The 7,366-nt window shown below is 47.4% G+C and overlaps 1 long non-coding RNA gene across 2 annotated transcripts; it reads left to right on the top strand.

Annotated features, from left to right (window-relative positions):
- Positions 1–3,556: 3,556 nt before the first annotated feature.
- LOC102026843 lies at positions 3,557–5,854 on the top strand. Of its 2 annotated transcripts, none has more exons than XR_001236723.1 (2): positions 3,557–4,134; positions 5,089–5,854. It is a non-coding gene; the product is annotated as an uncharacterized LOC102026843 (long non-coding RNA). The 2 variants fall into 2 exon arrangements; XR_001236724.1 differs by having other exon boundaries at positions 3,557–4,283.
- Positions 5,855–7,366: the final 1,512 nt, after the last annotated feature.

Genomic DNA, 7,366 nt, shown 5'->3' with positions numbered 1-7,366 from the left:
AACCAGAATGGCCCCCCTGGAAGGTCTCTCAGGGACCCTAAGGGGAGCCCTGTGGGAATGCAGGAACTGGGTCATGTGATTTCATCACACTGAACTCCCAGGAGATGTCCAGGCTCTTGCAATGGAGGCTTCCTTCATGTGAACTAAAAGTAATATCAAGATGAATGAACTTTGGCCTGATTTCATTAATATCAAAACTTGATAGTAAGGCAATCAGTGCTTTATGAACTAATAGCAAAACCGAGGTGAACAGATTTTGGCTCAGTTTCTCTAATTAAGATTAAATAGTGCTTTGCAATCCCATGTTTTCCAGTACCACATATCCCTGGACTCCCTGTAGTGTGGTCCTAAAATCCTCTCTTCTCCCTTTGCAATGGGGGATGGAGGAGAAACCTCTGGCCGCCTCTGGGAACCGGCAGAAGAGATAAGATCCAGCTCACTGTGGTTTGGGTTCAAATGCTGCCTTCCCGGGATACCTGCCCTAAGTCACACACCACCCCTTTGCTGTGTGCCACTTTAGCCTATTTCAGTGTTGTTTTTCACAGGCACTTACCACACCAGAAGGTTTCTCGTGTATCTGCTTGCTCACCTGTCTAGGGCATGCAGACAGCCCTGGTCTGGAGGCCCCCAAGGGGAGGACCCTACTTTGTTAAATACTGCTCTCTGTGGGGGCTCCAAGGTTCTGGTCCACAGGAGAGGTGCTGGCTGAATAAACAAATAAATAAAAGGTCACTTGCGTGGTCAAATGAGGGAATGCATGCACTGCAGAAGTGGGTCAGAAGCCCTGCTTTGAGAGAGGTACAAAAGAGGCGAACAAAGGAAAGAAAAGCAAGCAGGGGCTCAGCTTGCTCCTAGCTGAAATCACTTGCTGTCTGCCTCCTTGCCACCCTCACACTTCCCAGCCCTCTCTCAGCTTGAAATCCAAAAGCCTGCTGTGAGATAGTCAGCGGCAGTTTCTTGCAGGACACAGGCAGCAGGTTCCCTCACTTTACTGATGAGCTTTGATGTGTAGGGGCTGGGAATGGCTAGTGTAATATTTCTGATTCAGCTCCAGATGGCGCCCAACTTACAATGGCTTTTGTTTTGTTTTGTTTTGTTTTGCTTTGTTTTGTTCTGTTTTGTTTTGTTTTGTTTTGTTTGAGACGGGGTCTCACTATGTAGTTCAGGCTGGCCCTGAACTCACTATGTAGCCCAGGCTGGCCTGGAACTCACAGTGATCCTCCTGCCTCAGCCTCCTGAGTGCTGGGATTACAGATGTGTTCCACTATCCCTGGCTTTGGTTTGGCTTTAAAATGGGATAAAAGTAACCGGATGTGGGGACTCCTCCGGCCGGATGAGGCAGGAAGGAAGATCACAAGTTCAAGCCCAGCCTAAGAAATTTAGCACCTCTCTGAGACCCTGTCTTGAAGTAAAAAATGAAATAGTCTGGTGATGTAGCAATGTAAAGCCTGGGGTTCAGTCCTCAGTATTGGAGAGGGAGGTTGGCTGTGACAGTGATAAGCATTCAGTAGAAACTCATTTCAAATTTTGACTGTGGATTCTTAGTCTAATGATAGGCAGTAGGCTTGATCTTCTCTGCTCATGCTGGGCAATAGCAGTGAGCTGCAGCTGTCAGCAACGTACTCAGAGGTGGAGCTAGGGGCACAAGTATACTCTAGTTGCTGTGTTGCTAAGCTGTGGCTCTCAGTAGATCAAGCATATTAAATGCATTTCACACGTATATTTTCAATTTATGATGGGTTTATCAGGAAGTAACTCAACTGCAAGTTGTGGAACATCTGTATAATCTAGCCCAGAACTTTTTTGTTTATTTGTTTGTTTTTTGTTTTGCCTTGTTTTGTTGAGAGAGGGTCTCACTAGGTAGTGCGGGCTGGACTTGAACTTGTTAGGTAGCTCAGTTTGTTCTCAAACAGCTCATGCTCCTGGCTCAGCCTCCTGAGGGCTGGGATTACAGGCAAGTGCCTCTGCGTCCAGTACCCAGAGACTTTGGGTCAGAGAGCCCACACTGGGCCCTCTGGAAGAACAAATCAAGAGGCGTGCAGCATTTGAGATGGTTCAGATTCTGTTTTGTTTGCTTTTGGATTTTTAATGCTTATTATTGGGGACCTAGGTTCAACGAGGCTGGAAAGTGATAGAAATCTTAATCAGATAATACGTACAAGAAATCTCAGTCATGGGAGACAAGGACGAATCTGAAACACTGTCCATAAGGTCAGTGGCTATGAACCACGACGGAGAACTGAGAACTAGCTAATTTGGGGAAAATGCTAAGCATGATTTTGACCTTGCCGAGCTTTAGATGACAGCAAAATATCCTGTAGAGATTGCCACATTCTGTAAGTTGATAGAAAGGTAAGAGTTAGAGACACGGTGAGAATCTTATATAAATCTGGATTACACACTGAAATAAAGGAGACTTTAGTCTGTTCTTAGTTCTTGGCAGGGGACTTCAAAAGCCACTGGGACTTCTTAAGTGACAAGCATGTGTTTGTTATGCTAAAGAGGTGTCTCCTGTGGGTCTCTCAGCCGTTCAGGGTGGGGCTGGGCACCAGAAAGCACAACCACATGATTAGAGGGGCTGGAATTTTGGGTCAGTCCGATCTCCAGTGTGGGCAGGATGGAGACTGAGTTCAAGCGTACGGCCAATGATTTCATCAATGATATCTACTTAAGAAAACCCTAGAGAAAAAAACAGACCACAGGAGCTTCCTGGTTGGTGAACACTTTGGCAGATTTGGATGGAGAAGTATCCAGATTTTATGAAAAGAGGACTAGAAAGCTCTGGAAACCTCACCCTGTAAGTCTTTTCCATGTGGCAGGTTTCAAACTGTATCCTTTATCATAAAACCATAATGTCAAGTAGAGCTGACCCTCAGCATTCAAGGGGGATTTGTTTCAAGAGGCCTACAGGTACCAAAGTCCATGGATGCTCAAGTCCCTTCCATTAAATGGCATAGTATCTTCATAAAATGCACATGCACCCTCCTGCATGCCTTAATAAGGTCTAGATGACTTGTAACAGCTAATACAATGTAAATGATATGTAAATAGTTGTTTCACTGGATTACTTAGGGAACAGGGACAAGGAAAAAAGTACATTCATCTTTAAAACAGATGCAGTATTTTCACTCTAAGGTTGGTTTTTATCTGTGGAACTGGAAGGATGGAGGGCTAAGCTTATAGATAGCTATGGTAAAGTATTGGCTCATTTCAGGAAGGGTAGCATAAAACAATAAATTAGAAAATAGAATGATATCGTAGTCAGTTAAGATTGTTCGGGGCTGGGGATTTAGCTCAGCGGCAAAAAGGGCCTGCTTGGCAAGCGCAAGGTCGTGAGTTCGGTTCCCGGTACCGGAGAAAAACCAAAAAAAAAAAAAAAAAAAAGATTGTTCTTTCTTTTTTTCTTGGTTTTATTTTGTTTTGATACAGGGTTTTACTATGCAGTTCAGGCTGGCCCTGAGCTCACTTTGTAGCCCAGGCTGGCCTCAAACTCACAGCAACCCTTCTGCCTCAGCCTCCCAAGTTCTGGGATTATAGGCATGGGACACCATGCCCAGTTTAAGATTGTCTTTTCTCCTTTTTAACTTTCAAATCACCTTAAGTACATTGAATATGATCACTTTTACCTTAAATTTTGTTTCAAAAATGATGCCTGTCTCAGAGCATAGCTGTATTTATAACACAAAGTCCAGATTGGAGGTAAAGTGGCCAAGGTAGGGCAAGGGCCCATACTGTTTCATAATAACCACTGTGAAGATTCTAGAACCCATTTGTCTACATTAAGGGAATCTTGGAAAAGAATCCATCGCCACACCTTGGTGCAGTGTACTCCGAGAGAGCAGCTTTGTTTCTGCTTCACCTGTGAACTGTAGGATCTGTGGGGCGGACAGGCTCCATCCTCCCAGGGGTTCCATTTTGCTACATGGAGAAAATGAGCATGAGACGCTGTCACCATGGTCACGTGGTACTGGCTTAATGGATTTGGAAACATGATGTGATCGTGGGTTCCAAACAGCCAGAGAGAGCTTTTTGGGCAGACGCTGGCGGTGAAGTGGGATACAGACGCAGAGCCCTGTCGGGGCAGCAGGCTATGGAGGAGAGCTGCCCAGGTCTCAGCACAGCAGGACGTGGATGGTGGGTCCCCTTGTCCACAACCCCAGGGTCTCCAAATGACTGCGCCATGTCCCACCTGTCCTCCAGGTGGCCGGCCTGAAGGAGGCAGTGACCCCTCATTTCATGATTATATTTTTAGGGGTTTGTGAATGGAAATCCCTGCATACAAGGTAGTCAACTTTATGTCTTTCTATCCTTGAAGTTTCTTTGGGGCATACATAAAATTAGGAAACCGCTAGTGCTCAAGAGTTCTGGTATTCAGTCACAGCCTTGATTAGACCAAGAGACGATGGCAAACATGCCACAACCCAGGCATGCAGTCCTCACCTGCCCAAAGCACTCAAGCTATGCTTTGCCTTCACTTGGCAAAACACTTGCTGAAAACCTACATACAAAAGCTAGTGCACTCAGCTTTGATCGAGACAAGACACACACTGTCCTGAGTCCTTCTCTTCAGGAGATTTAAGTGACCAACATTTGAAAGCAAACCTAACCTACCCACACATTAAGAAAAAACAGTGCTGTGAAATCTGAAGGGAAGAATATTCTGCCTTTTCTAGATGACCCGGCACAATATCATGGTAAATGGCTACTATGGTGGGAGATGGTACTATTTTATAGTACGTGCCTGCAAGCGAGAGCATAGGTGTCCGGGGAGGGGAAAGAATACCCTGTGTTTATACCCAGCATAATTAAGTTACTTAGCACTGACACGAACACTTTCATGTTGAACTGTCATTGTGCAAATGCCAGTTAAGTATCAAAATTCAAATAACACAGCTGGCTAGGTCATTTGTTTTGAGTCATTGTGGAAGAACAAGCTTTGCCACTTTGAAAAATGGTGAAAGGGAGCTCCATTTCCTTACTCTCCCATTCTCCAGTAATGGCTAACACCACTGATGCGCATAGCACTGTTGGGTGGTTTGGAGTATGGTTGGGAGTGTTCCTTTATCCCTGTTTTTGTTATTATCCTAGAAAGCCCTACGAGACCATGAAAGGCATTTTTATCAAGTTTACAGCAGAATCATCAAAGATGACGTCATCTTGCGTATATAAGAACTCCCACTGAAGAAGCCTGCAAAGCAGTGTATGTTACCCGTCAGTGTTCAGTTACTGTAAGGGATACCCAAGGTAATCTTCCTACAGACAGAAAGGTCCATGTTGGCTCATAGTGTGGAGGTTTCAGTCCATGGTCAGGCAGACCCACTGCCTTTAGGCTTCCAGGGCAATGGTGGGAGCACAGGGTCGAGCAGAACTTTCACTTCATGGCTGGGAAGCAGAAGTGCAAGAAGAAGAAGGAGGGTCCCACAGATCTCTGCAAAGACAGTGACCTGACATCTTCCACTAGGTCCCACATCTTAAGGCTCCACCACCTCCCTGTGACACCATGCTGGGCAGCAGGCCTTTGAGGACACCTCAGATCCACTCCGAAGTATCCCCTCTCCACCGGAAGGTGAGGTCCACAGCTTGAACAGGTAATCCTAGCTCAAGACACTCATTCCACGGCCCCCCAAGAGCAAATCCAATCAGGAGGCTTTTTCCAGCTGCCTGAACTATCAGACTTACCCTCTGAGAATCAAGGATGTGTCACCCATTGAGAGAAAGAGTTATACGGCCACCAAAGCTTCACCTTGTCACACGATCGTGTGCTTTTGCCAAGAGAAACAGAAGGAACATATTTTCTCCTCAGGATGAGTTGCTTTTATCCAACAAAAAAATTAAAAGCACAGGAGAAAAAAAAGTTAAGTATTCTCTGCATGATCCAGAAATAAACGAACTCCTTTCGGCTGGCTGAAGGGTGTTGGATTGTGTCGACAGCGTGGACTGGATGACCAGGAAACTGCGCGCTAATTGGCTCTTCGGCCCGTTTTCCTTTGCTGTGTCTGCCAGGTGGGGCCCTGACTTCCGGAGGGCGTCTGGCGCTTGGTGGCACCCTGCCTGTTATCTCTGTCTGGCAAGCCGCCGCTCTGCTCCCAGAACTGCACAGCCTTCCAGGGCACTGACGATAAGTCATTCGCAGTCCGCCAGGCCAAAAGTTTTCTTGGCCGAGGGACTGAGGAAGACCATTGTTGTCGCTGGCTGTTATCTCCCGCCCGGCTCGGCTTGGCAGGGGCGCAGGTCCCTCTCTGCAGTGTGGAAACGGGGCACCGGACCCCGGAGGGGCCGACACGTTAGCAAACAAGAGGCACAGAGGAAATAGCAACCAGTCTTGAAAACAAAAAAAGAAACATTTTGAAGTTTATTGGATGCCGAGATGTTTGTCCTTCATAGCTCAGCCGGCTTTATCTCACCGCCCAGCCTTCCTATCAAAGAAATGGGGAAGTTAGCAATTTATCAAGTGGGAATCGGCTATGGTGTTTACATTTGACTGACATAGCACGGAAAGTATTTCTTGGTGCCGGAGGTACGGTTTTCCTTCAAGGCAAATTTCTATCTTTGTCGTTCATCTCCCCTTTGTCAGACTCCATATATATTCTAGGAAACCCCCATGACGGGGAGGTTTCTTGTCTCTCTGGGCCACCAGGGAAGCCCCCCAGACTGTGACCTCAGAAGTGCTTCCGGCAAGAAGACCATGCGAGCTTGCTCCTACCAAGGACAGAGAGCAGGACACGACCTGGGCTCGGGGCAGCTGGTCTGAGGCACAAGCCCAGGCGGAGTGGCAGCACGCTGCACCACACACGAGCTCCAGCACAGGTGGCAGAAACCGCCGCCGACAGCCCCACTCTCAGCACCCGCCTGGGTCACGGTGTGGTCCACACCGGCCAGCCGAATGCTAGTCTTCCATGACTGAGAGGGCCCCGTGAGATGAGGACTCAGCTCTGGAAAAGATGGCGAGCTGCCCCTGGGATTCTTGGGGACATGTGGGGTACGGGAGAAGCGGGCTGCAGTCCCAGGGCTTGCTTCCTCCCAGAGATCTAGAGCCAGTCAGAGTGCACGAGAGCAATGCTGTGTGCACCTGACACCCTGAGACTGGGATCACAGGAGCAATGGGACTTCCTCGGGTGACTCAGGGGCCTCTTATAATCCTGTGGTGACAGAGTCGTAGGGGGTGACTGTCCCTCAGTTCCCTTCAGAAAATTCTGGTTTTGTTCTGGTGTCTGGATTTGTAGCACCCTCTTCACGCTCAAAAGTGTCTTCATGTAGCTGATAAATGGCCCCTTTGTCAGTCCATGCCTTAGTGGAGCTCAGATGAGTTCAGCAATACCACAGGTACACAACTGGGCCTTCACGTAATTTGGTTTCCACAAAAACT

The sequence above is a fragment of the Chinchilla lanigera genome, unplaced genomic scaffold (genome assembly GCF_000276665.1).
Source record: "Chinchilla lanigera isolate Chin_1 unplaced genomic scaffold, ChiLan1.0 scaffold00064, whole genome shotgun sequence".
In the NCBI taxonomy this organism is placed as follows: domain Eukaryota; kingdom Metazoa; phylum Chordata; class Mammalia; order Rodentia; family Chinchillidae; genus Chinchilla; species Chinchilla lanigera.
The sequence above is the reverse complement of the archived record's forward strand: the minus strand, read 5'-3'. Positions and strand labels throughout refer to the sequence as shown.